Genomic DNA, 14,214 nt, shown 5'->3' on the forward strand with positions numbered 1-14,214 from the left:
GGTGACGGCTGTATCTGGCACTGTGGGTCACATCTGTATCTGGCACTGTGGTTCACATCTGTATCTGGCACTGTGGGTGACGTCTGTATCTGGCACTGTGGGTGATATCTGTATCTGGCACTGTGGGTGACGTCTGTTTCTGGCACTGTGGGTCACAGCTGTATCTGGCACTGTGGGTCACATCTGTATCTGGCACTGTGGGTCACATCTGTATCTGGCACTGTGGGTCACGTCTATATCTGGCACTGTGGGTCACATCTGTATCTGGCACTGTGGGTCACATCTGTATCTGGCACTGTGGGTCACGTCTATATCTGGCACTGTGGTTCACATCTGTATCTGGCACTGTGGGTCACATCTGTATCTGGCACTGTGGGTGACGTCTGTATCTGGCACTGTGGGTCACATCTGTATCTGGAGCTGTGGGTGACGTCTGTATCTGGCACTGTGGGTCACATCTGTATCTGGAGCTGTGGGTCACGTCTGTATCTGGCACTGTGGGTGACATCTGTATCTGGAGCTGTGGGTCACATCTGTATCTGGCACTGTGGGTCACATCTGTATCTGGAGCTGTGGGTCACATCTGTATCTGGCACTGTGGTTCACATCTGTATCTGGCACTGTGGGTCACGTCTGTATCTGGAGCTGTGGGTGACGTCTGTATCTGGCACTGTGGGTGACATCTGTATCTGGCGCTGTGGGTCACATCTGTATCTGGCACTGTGGGTCACATCTGTATCTGGAGCTGTGGGTCACGTCTGTATCTGGCACTGTGGGTCACATCTGTATCTGGCACTGTGGGTCACATCTGTATCTGGCACTGTGGGTCACGTCTGTATCTGGAGCTGTGGTTGACGTCTGTATCTGGCGCTGTGGGTGACGTCTGTATCTGGCACTGTGGGTCACATCTGTATCTGGCACTATGGGTCACATCTGTATCTGGCACTGTGGGTCACATCTGTATCTGGCACTATGGGTCACATCTGTATCTGGCGCTATGGGTGACGTCTGTATCTGGCACTGTGGGTCACGTCTGTATCTGGCACTGTGGGTCACATCTGTATCTGGCACTGTGGGTCACGTCTGTATCTGGCACTGTGGGTCACGTCTGTATCTGGCACTGTGGGTCACATCTGTATCTGGCACTGTGGGTCACATCTGTATCTGGAGCTGTGGGTGACGTCTGTATCTGGCACTGTGGGTCACATCTGTATCTGGAGCTGTGGGTGACGTCTGTATCTGGCGCTGTGGGTGACGTCTGTATCTGGCACTGTGGGTGACGTCTGTATCTGGCACTGTGGCTCACGTCTGTATCTGGCACTGTGGTTCACATCTGTATCTGGCACTGTGGCTCACAGCTGTATCTGGCGCTGTGGGTCACATCTGTATCTGGCGCTGTGGGTCACGTCTGTATCTGGCGCTGTGGGTCACGTCTGTATCTGGCGCTGTGGGTGACGTCTGTATCTGGCACTGTGGCTCGCAGCTGTATCTGGCACTGTGGGTCACATCTGTATCTGGCACTGTGGGTCACATCTGTATCTGGCACTGTGGGTCACATCTGTATCTGGCACTGTGGGTCACGTCTGTATCTGGCACTGTGGGTCACATCTGTATCTGGAGCTGTGGGTCACGTCTGTATCTGGCACTGTGGGTGACGGCTGTATCTGGCACTGTGGGTGACGGCTGTATCTGGCACTCTGGGTCACATCTGTATCTGGAGCTGTGGGTGACGTCTGTATCTGGCACTGTGGGTCACAACTGTATCTGGCACTGTGGGTCACATCTGTATCTGGAGCTGTGGGTGACGTCTGTATCTGGCACTGTGGGTCACGTCTGTATCTGGCACTGTGGGTCACATCTGTATCTGGCACTGTGGGTCACATCTGTATCTGGAGCTGTGGGTCACATCTGTATCTGGCACTGTGGTTCACATCTGTATCTGGCACTGTGGGTCACATCTGTATCTGGCACTGTGGGTCACATCTGTATCTGGCACTGTGGGTCACGTCTGTATCTGGCACTGTGGGTCACATCTGTATCTGGCACTGTGGGTCACATCTGTATCTGGCACTGTGGGTCACGTCTGTATCTGGCACTGTGGGTCACGTCTGTATCTGGCACTGTGGGTCACATCTGTATCTGGAGCTGTGGGTGACGTCTGTATCTGGCACTGTGGGTCACATCTGTATCTGGAGCTGTGGGTGATGTCTGTATCTGGCGCTGTGGGTGACGTCTGTATCTGGCACTGTGGGTGACGTCTGTATCTGGCACTGTGGCTCACGTCTGTATATGGCACTGTGGTTCACATCTGTATCTGGCACTGTGGCTCACAGCTGTATCTGGCGCTGTGGTTCACATCTGTATCTGGCGCTGTGGGTCACGTCTGTATCTGGCGCTGTGGGTGACGTCTGTATCTGGCGCTGTGGGTCACATCTGTATCTGGCACTGTGGGTCACATCTGTATCTGGCACTGTGGGTGACGTCTGTATCTGGCACTGTGGGTCACATCTGTATCTGGAGCTGTGGGTCACGTCTGTATCTGGAGCTGTGGGTGACGTCTGTATCTGGCACTGTGGGTCACATCTGTATCTGGCACTGTGGGTCACGTATGTATCTGGAGCTGTGGGTCACGTATGTATCTGGCACTGTGGGTGACGTCTGTATCTGGCACTGTGGGTCACATCTGTATCTGGCGCTGTGGGTCACATCTGTATCTGGCACTGTGGGTCACATCTGTATCTGGCACTGTGGTTGACGTCTGTATCTGGCACTGTGGGTCACATCTGTATCTGGAGCTGTGGTTCACATCTGTATCTGGCACTGTGGGTGACGTCTGTATCTGGCACTGTGGGTGACGTCTGTATCTGGCACTGTGGGTCACATCTGTATCTGGCACTATGGGTCACATCTGTATCTGGCACTGTGGGTCACATCTGTATCTGGCACTGTGGGTCACGTCTATATCTGGCACTGTGGGTGACGTCTGTTTCTGGCACTGTGGGTCACAGCTGTATCTGGCACTGTGGGTCACATCTGTATCTGGCACTGTGGGTCACATCTGTATCTGGCACTGTGGGTCACGTCTATATCTGGCACTGTGGGTCACATCTGTATCTGGCACTGTGGGTCACGTCTATATCTGGCACTGTGGGTCACATCTGTATCTGGAGCTGTGGGTGACGTCTGTATCTGGCACTGTGGGTCACATCTGTATCTGGAGCTGTGGGTCACGTCTGTATCTGGCACTGTGGGTCACGTCTGTATCTGGAGCTGTGGGTGACGTCTGTATCTGGCGCTGTGGGTGACGTCTGTATCTGGCACTGTGGGTGACGTCTGTATCTGGCACTGTGGGTCACGTCTGTATCTGGCACTGTGGGTCACACCTGTATCTGGCACTGTGGGTGACGTCTGTATCTGGCACTGTGGTTCACATCTGTATCTGGCACTGTGGCTCACAGCTGTATCTGGCGCTGTGGTTCACATCTCTATCTGGCGCTGTGGGTCACGTCTGTATCTGGCGCTGTGGGTCACGTCTGTATCTGGCACTGTGGCTCGCAGCTGTATCTGGCGCTGTGGGTGACGTCTGTATCTGGAGCTGTGGGTCACATCTGTATCTGGCACTGTGGGTCACATCTGTATCTGGCACTGTGGGTGACGTCTGTATCTGGCACTGTGGGTCACATCTGTATCTGGAGCTGTGGGTCACATCTGTATCTGGAGCTGTGGGTCACATCTGTATCTGGCACTGTGGGTCACATCTGTATCTGGCACTGTGGGTGACGTCTGTATCTGGCACTGTGGTTCACATCTGTATCTGGCGCTGTGGTTCACATCTGTATCTGGAGCTGTGGGTCACGTCTGTATCTGGCGCTGTGGGTGACGTCTGTATCTGGCACTGTGGCTCGCAGCTGTATCTGGCGCTGTGGGTGACGTCTGTATCTGGCGCTGTGGGTGACGTCTGTATCTGGCACTGTGGCTCGCAGCTGTATCTGGCACTGTGGGTGACGTCTGTATCTGGCACTGTGGGTGACATCTGTATCTGGCACTGTGGGTCACGTCTCTATCTGGCACTGTGGGTGACGTCTGTATCTGGCGCTGTGGGAGACGTCTGTATCTGGCGCTGTGGGAGACGTCTGTATCTGGCGCTGTGGGTGACGTCTGTATCTGGCGCTGTGGGTGACGTCTGTAACTGGCACTGTGGGTCACATCTGTATCTGGCACTGTGGGTCACATCTGTATCTGGCGCTGTGGGTGACGTCTGTATCTGGCGCTGTGGGTGACGTCTGTATCTGGCACTGTGTGTGACGTCTGTATCTGGCACTGTGGGTGACGTCTGTATCTGGCACTGTGGGTGACGTCTGTATCTGGCACTGTGGGTGACGTCTGTATCTGGCACTGTGGCTCACAGCTGTATCTGGCACTGTGGGTGACATCTGTATCTGGCGCTGTGGGTGACATCTGTATCTGGCACTGTGGGTGACATCTGTATCTGGCACTGTGGGTGACATCTGTATCTGGCACTGTGGGTGACATCTGTATCTGGCACTGTGGGTGAAATCTGTATCTGGCACTGTGGGTCACATCTGTATCTGGCACTGTGGGTCACATCTGTATCTGGCGCTGTGGGTGACTGCTATATCTGGCACTGTGGGTCACATCTGTATTTGACACTGTGGTTCACATCTGTATCTGGCACTGTGGGTGACGTCTGTATCTGGCACTGTGGGTGACGTCTGTATCTGGCACTGTGGGTGACGTCTGTATCTGGCACTGTGGGTGACTTCTGTTTCTGGCACTGTGGGTCACAGCTGTATCTGGCACTGTGGGTCACATCTGTATCTGGCACTGTGGGTCACAGCTGTATCTGGCACTGTGGGTCACATCTGTATCTGGCACTGTGGGTCACGTCTGTATCTGGCGCTGTGGGTGACGTCTGTATCTGGCACTGTGGGTCACAGCTGTATCTGGCACTGTGGGTCACATCTGTATCTGGCACTGTGGGTCACATCTGTATCTGGCACTGTGGGTGACATCTGTATCTGGCACTGTGGGTCACATCTGTATCTGGAGCTGTGGGTCACATCTGTATCTGGAGCTGTGGGTCACATCTGTATCTGGAGCTGTGGGTCACGTCTGTATCTGGAGCTGTGGGTCACATCTGTATCTGGAGCTGTGGGTCACATCTGTATCTGGAGCTGTGGGTCACATCTGTATCTGGAGCTGTGGGTGACGTCTGTATCTGGCGCTGTGGGTCACATCTGTATCTGGCACTGTGGGTCACATCTGTATCTGGCACTGTGGGTCACGTCTGTATCTGGCACTGTGGGTCACGTCTGTATCTGGCACTGTGGGTCACGTCTGTATCTGGCACTGTGGGTCACGTCTGTATCTGGCACTGTGGGTCACGTCTGTATCTGGCACTGTGGGTCACATCTGTATCTGGCACTGTGGGTCACATCTGTATCTGGCACTGTGGGTCACATCTGTATCTGGCACTGTGGGTCACGTCTGTATCTGGCACTGTGGGTCACGTCTGTATCTGGCACTGTGGGTCAAGTCTGTATCTGGCACTGTGGGTCACATCTGTATCTGGAGCTGTGGGTCACATCTGTATCTGGAGCTGTGGGTGACGTCTGTATCTGGCACTGTGGGTCACATCTGTATCTGGCACTGTGGGTCACATCTGTATCTGGCACTGTGGGTCACGTCTGTATCTGGCACTGTGGGTCACATCTGTATCTGGAGCTGTGGGTCACATCTGTATCTGGAGCTGTGGGTGACGTCTGTATCTGGCACTGTGGGTCACATATGTATCTGGCACTGTGGGTCACATCTGTATCTGGAGCTGTGGGTGACGTCTGTATCTGGCACTGTGGTTGACATCTGTATCTGGCACTGTGGGTGACATCTGTATCTGGCACTGTGGGTCACATCTGTATCTGGCACTGTGGGTCACATCTGTATCTGGCACTGTGGGTCACGTCTGTATCTGGCACTGTGGGTCACGTCTGTATCTGGCACTGTGGGTCACATCTGTATCTGGCACTGTGGGTCACATCTGTATCTGGCACTGTGGGTCACATCTGTATCTGGCACTGTGGGTCACGTCTGTATCTGGCACTGTGGGTCACGTCTGTATCTGGCACTGTGGGTCACGTCTGTATCTGGCACTGTGGGTCACGTCTGTATCTGGCACTGTGGGTCACATCTGTATCTGGAGCTGTGGGTCACATCTGTATCTGGAGCTGTGGGTCACATCTGTATCTGGCACTGTGGGTCACATCTGTATCTGGCACTGTGGGTGACAACTGTATCTGGAGCTGTGGGTGACATCTGTATCTGGCACTGTGGGTCACATCTGTATCTGGCACTGTGGGTCACGTCTGTATCTGGAGCTGTGGGTGACATCTGTATCTGGCACTGTGGGTCACATCTGTATCTGGCACTGTGGGTCACGTCTGTATCTGGCACTGTGGGTCACGTCTGTATCTGGCACTGTGGGTCACGTCTGTATCTGGCACTGTGGGTCACATCTGTATCTGGCACTGTGGGTCACATCTGTATCTGGCACTGTGGGTGACGTCTGTATCTGGCACTGTGGGTCACATCTGTATCTGGAGCTGTGGTTCACATCTGTATCTGGCACTGTGGGTGACGGCTGTATCTGGCGCTGTGGGTCACGTCTGTATCTGGCACTGTGGGTCACAGCTGTATCTGGCACTGTGGGTCACGTCTGTATCTGGCACTGTGGGTGACGTCTGTATCTGGCACTGTGTGTGACGTCTGTATCTGGCACTGTGTGTGACGTCTGTATCTGGCACTGTGGGTGACGTCTGTATCTGGCACTGTGGGTGACGTCTGTATCTGGCACTGTGGGTCACAGCTGTATCTGGCACTGTGGCTCACAGCTGTATCTGGCACTGTGGGTGACGTCTGTATCTGGCGCTGTGGGTGACAGCTGTATCTGGCGCTGTGGGTCACGTCTGTATCTGGCACTGTGGGTGACGTCTGTATCTGGCACTGTGGGTGACGTCTGTATCTGGCACTGTGGGTCACGTCTGTATCTGGCACTGTGGGTGACGTCTGTATCTGGCGCTGTGGGAGACGTCTGTATCTGGAGCTGTGGGTCACATCTGTATCTGGCACTGTGGGTCACAGCTGTATCTGGCACTGTGGGTCACATCTGTATCTGGCGCTGTGGGTCACGTCTGTATCTGGCGCTGTGGGTGACGTCTGTATCTGGCGCTGTGGGTCACAGCTGTATCTGGCACTGTGGGTCACATCTGTATCTGGCACTGTGGGTCACGTCTATATCTGGCACTGTGGTTCACATCTGTATCTGGCACTGTGGGTCACATCTGTATCTGGAGCTGTGGGTGACGTCTGTATCTGGCACTGTGGGTCACATCTGTATCTGGCACTGTGGGTCATGTCTGTATCTGGCACTGTGGGTCACGTCTGTATCTGGCACTGTGGGTCACGTCTGTATCTGGCACTGTGGGTCACGTCTGTATCTGGCACTGTGGGTCACGTCTGTATCTGGCACTGTGGGTCACGTCTGTATCTGGCACTGTGGGTCATATCTGTATCTGGAGCTGTGGGTCACATCTGTATCTGGAGCTGTGGGTGACGTCTGTATCTGGCACTGTGGGTCACATCTGTATCTGGCACTGTGGGTCACATCTGTATCTGGCACTGTGGGTCACGTCTGTATCTGGCACTGTGGGTCACGTCTGTATCTGGCACTGTGGGTCACGTCTGTATCTGGCACTGTGGGTCACATCTGTATCTGGCACTGTGGGTCACATCTGTATCTGGAGCTGTGGGTGACGTCTGTATCTGGAGCTGTGGGTCACATATGTATCTGGCACTGTGGGTCACATCTGTATCTGGAGCTGTGGGTGACGTCTGTATCTGGCACTGTGGTTGACATCTGTATCTGGCACTGTGGGTGACATCTGTATCTGGCACTGTGGGTGACATCTGTATCTGGCACTGTGGGTGACATCTGTATCTGGCACTGTGGGTCACATCTGTATCTGGCACTGTGGGTCACGTCTGTATCTGGCACTGTGGGTCACATCTGTATCTGGCACTGTGGGTCACATCTGTATCTGGCACTGTGGGTCACATCTGTATCTGGCACTGTGGGTCACATCTGTATCTGGCACTGTGGGTCACGTCTGTATCTGGCACTGTGGGTCACGTCTGTATCTGGCACTGTGGATCACGTCTGTATCTGGCACTGTGGGTCACGTCTGTATCTGGCACTGTGGGTCACATCTGTATCTGGAGCTGTGGGTCACATCTGTATCTGGCGCTGTGGGTCACATCTGTATCTGGCACTGTGGGTCACGTCTGTATCTGGAGCTGTGGGTGACATCTGTATCTGGCACTGTGGGTCACATCTGTATCTGGCACTGTGGGTCACGTCTGTATCTGGCACTGTGGGTCACGTCTGTATCTGGCACTGTGGGTCACGTCTGTATCTGGCACTGTGGGTCACATCTGTATCTGGCACTGTGGGTCACATCTGTATCTGGCACTGTGGGTCACATCTGTATCTGGCACTGTGGGTGACGTCTGTATCTGGCACTGTGGGTCACAGCTGTATCTGGCACTGTGGGTCACGTCTGTATCTGGCACTGTGGGTGACGTCTGTATCTGGCACTGTGGGTGACGTCTGTATCTGGCACTGTGGGTGACGTCTGTATCTGGCACTGTGGGTGACGTCTGTATCTGGCACTGTGGGTGACGTCTGTATCTGGCACTGTGGGTGACGTCTGTATCTGGCACTGTGGGTCACGTCTGTATCTGGCACTGTGGGTCACGTCTGTATCTGGCACTGTGGGTCACGTCTGTATCTGGCACTGTGGGTCATATCTGTATCTGGAGCTGTGGGTCACATCTGTATCTGGAGCTGTGGGTGACGTCTGTATCTGGCACTGTGGGTCACATCTGTATCTGGCACTGTGGGTCACGTCTGTATCTGGCACTGTGGGTGACGTCTGTATCTGGCACTGTGGGTGACGTCTGTATCTGGCACTGTGGGTGACGTCTGTATCTGGCACTGTGGGTGACGTCTGTATCTGGCACTGTGGGTGACGTCTGTATCTGGCACTGTGGGTCACATCTGTATCTGGCACTGTGGGTCACGTCTGTATCTGGCACTGTGGGTCACGTCTGTATCTGGCACTGTGGGTCACGTCTGTATCTGGCACTGTGGGTCACATCTGTATCTGGAGCTGTGGGTCACATCTGTATCTGGAGCTGTGGGTGACGTCTGTATCTGGAGCTGTGGGTCACATATGTATCTGGCACTGTGGGTCACATCTGTATCTGGAGCTGTGGGTGACGTCTGTATCTGGCACTGTGGTTGACATCTGTATCTGGCACTGTGGGTGACATCTGTATCTGGCACTGTGGGTGACATCTGTATCTGGCACTGTGGGTGACATCTGTATCTGGCACTGTGGGTCACGTCTGTATCTGGCACTGTGGGTCACGTCTGTATCTGGCACTGTGGGTCACATCTGTATCTGGCACTGTGGGTCACATCTGTATCTGGCACTGTGGGTCACATCTGTATCTGGCACTGTGGGTCACGTCTGTATCTGGCACTGTGGGTCACGTCTGTATCTGGCACTGTGGGTCACGTCTGTATCTGGCACTGTGGGTCACGTCTGTATCTGGCACTGTGGGTCACATCTGTATCTGGAGCTGTGGGTCACATCTGTATCTGGCGCTGTGGGTCACATCTGTATCTGGCACTGTGGGTCACATCTGTATCTGGCACTGTGGGTCACGTCTGTATCTGGAGCTGTGGGTGACATCTGTATCTGGCACTGTGGGTCACATCTGTATCTGGCACTGTGGGTCACGTCTGTATCTGGCACTGTGGGTCACGTCTGTATCTGGCACTGTGGGTCACGTCTGTATCTGGCACTGTGGGTCACATCTGTATCTGGCACTGTGGGTCACATCTGTATCTGGCACTGTGGGTGACGTCTGTATCTGGCACTGTGGGTCACAGCTGTATCTGGCACTGTGGGTCACGTCTGTATCTGGCACTGTGGGTGACGTCTGTATCTGGCACTGTGGGTGACGTCTGTATCTGGCACTGTGGGTGACGTCTGTATCTGGCACTGTGGGTGACGTCTGTATCTGGCACTGTGGGTGACGTCTGTATCTGGCACTGTGGGTGACGTCTGTATCTGGCACTGTGGGTCACGTCTGTATCTGGCACTGTGGCTCGCAGCTGTATCTGGCGCTGTGGGTGACGTCTGTATCTGGAGCTGTGGGTCACATCTGTATCTGGCACTGTGGGTCACATCTGTATCTGGCACTGTGGGTGACGTCTGTATCTGGCACTGTGGGTCACATCTGTATCTGGAGCTGTGGGTCACATCTGTATCTGGAGCTGTGGGTCACATCTGTATCTGGCACTGTGGGTCACATCTGTATCTGGCACTGTGGGTGACGTCTGTATCTGGCACTGTGGTTCACATCTGTATCTGGCGCTGTGGTTCACATCTGTATCTGGCACTGTGGGTCACGTCTGTATCTGGCGCTGTGGGTGACGTCTGTATCTGGCACTGTGGCTCGCAGCTGTATCTGGCGCTGTGGGTGATGTCTGTATCTGGCGCTGTGGGTGACGTCTGTATCTGGCACTGTGGCTCGCAGCTGTATCTGGCACTGTGGGTGACGTCTGTATCTGGCACTGTGGGTGACATCTGTATCTGGCACTGTGGGTCACGTCTCTATCTGGCACTGTGGGTGATGTCTGTATCTGGCGCTGTGGGAGACGTCTGTATCTGGCGCTGTGGGAGACGTCTGTATCTGGCGCTGTGGGTGACGTCTGTATCTGGCGCTGTGGGTGACGTCTGTAACTGGCACTGTGGGTCACATCTGTATCTGGCACTGTGGGTCACATCTGTATCTGGCGCTGTGGGTGACGTCTGTATCTGGCGCTGTGGGTGACGTCTGTATCTGGCACTGTGTGTGACGTCTGGATCTGGCACTGTGGGTGACGTCTGTATCTGGCACTGTGGGTGACGTCTGTATCTGGCACTGTGGGTGACGTCTGTATCTGGCACTGTGGCTCACAGCTGTATCTGGCACTGTGGCTCACAGCTGTATCTGGCGCTGTGGGTGACATCTGTATCTGGCACTGTGGGTGACATCTGTATCTGGCACTGTGGGTCACATCTGTATCTGGCACTGTGGGTGACATCTGTATCTGGCACTGTGGGTGAAATCTGTATCTGGCACTGTGGGTCACATCTGTATCTGGCACTGTGGGTCACATCTGTATCTGGCGCTGTGGGTGACTGCTATATCTGGCACTGTGGGTCACATCTGTATTTGACACTGTGGTTCACATCTGTATCTGGCACTGTGGGTGACGTCTGTATCTGGCACTGTGGGTGACGTCTGTATCTGGCACTGTGGGTGACTTCTGTTTCTGGCACTGTGGGTCACAGCTGTATCTGGCACTGTGGGTCACATCTGTATCTGGCACTGTGGGTCACAGCTGTATCTGGCACTGTGGGTCACATCTGTATCTGGCACTGTGGGTCACGTCTGTATCTGGCGCTGTGGGTGACGTCTGTATCTGGCACTGTGGGTCACAGCTGTATCTGGCACTGTGGGTCACATCTGTATCTGGCACTGTGGGTCACATCTGTATCTGGCACTGTGGGTGACATCTGTATCTGGCACTGTGGGTCACATCTGTATCTGGAGCTGTGGGTCACATCTGTATCTGGAGCTGTGGGTCACATCTGTATCTGGAGCTGTGGGTCACGTCTGTATCTGGAGCTGTGGGTCACATCTGTATCTGGAGCTGTGGGTCACATCTGTATCTGGAGCTGTGGGTCACATCTGTATCTGGAGCTGTGGGTGACGTCTGTATCTGGCGCTGTGGGTCACATCTGTATCTGGCACTGTGGGTCACATATGTATCTGGCACTGTGGGTCACATCTGTATCTGGAGCTGTGGGTGACGTCTGTATCTGGCACTGTGGTTGACATCTGTATCTGGCACTGTGGGTGACATCTGTATCTGGCACTGTGGGTCACATCTGTATCTGGCACTGTGGGTCACATCTGTATCTGGCACTGTGGGTCACATCTGTATCTGGCACTGTGGGTCACGTCTGTATCTGGCACTGTGGGTCACATCTGTATCTGGCACTGTGGGTCACATCTGTATCTGGCACTGTGGGTCACATCTGTATCTGGCACTGTGGGTCACGTCTGTATCTGGCACTGTGGGTCACGTCTGTATCTGGCACTGTGGGTCACGTCTGTATCTGGCACTGTGGGTCACGTCTGTATCTGGCACTGTGGGTCACATCTGTATCTGGAGCTGTGGGTCACATCTGTATCTGGAGCTGTGGGTCACATCTGTATCTGGCACTGTGGGTCACATCTGTATCTGGCACTGTGGGTGACAACTGTATCTGGAGCTGTGGGTGACATCTGTATCTGGCACTGTGGGTCACATCTGTATCTGGCACTGTGGGTCACGTCTGTATCTGGAGCTGTGGGTGACATCTGTATCTGGCACTGTGGGTCACGTCTGTATCTGGCACTGTGGGTCACGTCTGTATCTGGCACTGTGGGTCACGTCTGTATCTGGCACTGTGGGTCACATCTGTATCTGGCACTGTGGGTCACATCTGTATCTGGCACTGTGGGTGACGTCTGTATCTGGCACTGTGGGTCACATCTGTATCTGGAGCTGTGGTTCACATCTGTATCTGGCACTGTGGGTGACGGCTGTATCTGGCGCTGTGGGTCACGTCTGTATCTGGCACTGTGGGTCACAGCTGTATCTGGCACTGTGGGTCACGTCTGTATCTGGCACTGTGGGTGACGTCTGTATCTGGCACTGTGTGTGACGTCTGTATCTGGCACTGTGTGTGACGTCTGTATCTGGCACTGTGGGTCACGTCTGTATCTGGCACTGTGGGTCACATCTGTATCTGGAGCTGTGGGTCACATCTGTATCTGGAGCTGTGGGTGACGTCTGTATCTGGAGCTGTGGGTCACATATGTATCTGGCACTGTGGGTCACATCTGTATCTGGAGCTGTGGGTGACGTCTGTATCTGGCACTGTGGTTGACATCTGTATCTGGCACTGTGGGTGACATCTGTATCTGGCACTGTGGGTGACATCTGTATCTGGCACTGTGGGTGACATCTGTATCTGGCACTGTGGGTCACGTCTGTATCTGGCACTGTGGGTCACGTCTGTATCTGGCACTGTGGGTCACATCTGTATCTGGCACTGTGGGTCACATCTGTATCTGGCACTGTGGGTCACATCTGTATCTGGCACTGTGGGTCACGTCTGTATCTGGCACTGTGGGTCACGTCTGTATCTGGCACTGTGGGTCACGTCTGTATCTGGCACTGTGGGTCACATCTGTATCTGGAGCTGTGGGTCACATCTGTATCTGGCGCTGTGGGTCACATCTGTATCTGGCACTGTGGGTCACATCTGTATCTGGCACTGTGGGTCACGTCTGTATCTGGAGCTGTGGGTGACATCTGTATCTGGCACTGTGGGTCACATCTGTATCTGGCACTGTGGGTCACGTCTGTATCTGGCACTGTGGGTCACGTCTGTATCTGGCACTGTGGGTCACGTCTGTATCTGGCACTGTGGGTCACATCTGTATCTGGCACTGTGGGTCACATCTGTATCTGGCACTGTGGGTGACGTCTGTATCTGGCACTGTGGGTCACAGCTGTATCTGGCACTGTGGGTCACGTCTGTATCTGGCACTGTGGGTGACGTCTGTATCTGGCACTGTGGGTGACGTCTGTATCTGGCACTGTGGGTGACGTCTGTATCTGGCACTGTGGGTGACGTCTGTATCTGGCACTGTGGGTGACGTCTGTATCTGGCACTGTGGGTGACGTCTGTATCTGGCACTGTGGGTGACGTCTGTATCTGGCACTGTGGGTCACGTCTGTATCTGGCGCTGTGGGTGACGGCTGTATCTGGCGCTGTGGGAGACGTCTGTATCTGGAGCTGTGGGAGACGTCTGTATCTGGCGCTGTGGGTGACGTCTGTATCTGGCGCTGTGGGTCACATCTGTATCTGGCGCTGTGGGTGACGTCTGTATCTGGCGCTGTGGGTGACGTCTGTATCTGGCGCTGTGGGTGACGTCTGTATCTGGCGCTGTGGGTGACGTCTGTAT

Source organism: Phyllobates terribilis, unplaced genomic scaffold, assembly GCF_046119375.1.
Source record: "Phyllobates terribilis strain yellow unplaced genomic scaffold, ASM4611937v1 Scaffold_7__3_contigs__length_470593459, whole genome shotgun sequence".
Taxonomy (NCBI): Eukaryota; Metazoa; Chordata; class Amphibia; order Anura; family Dendrobatidae; genus Phyllobates; species Phyllobates terribilis.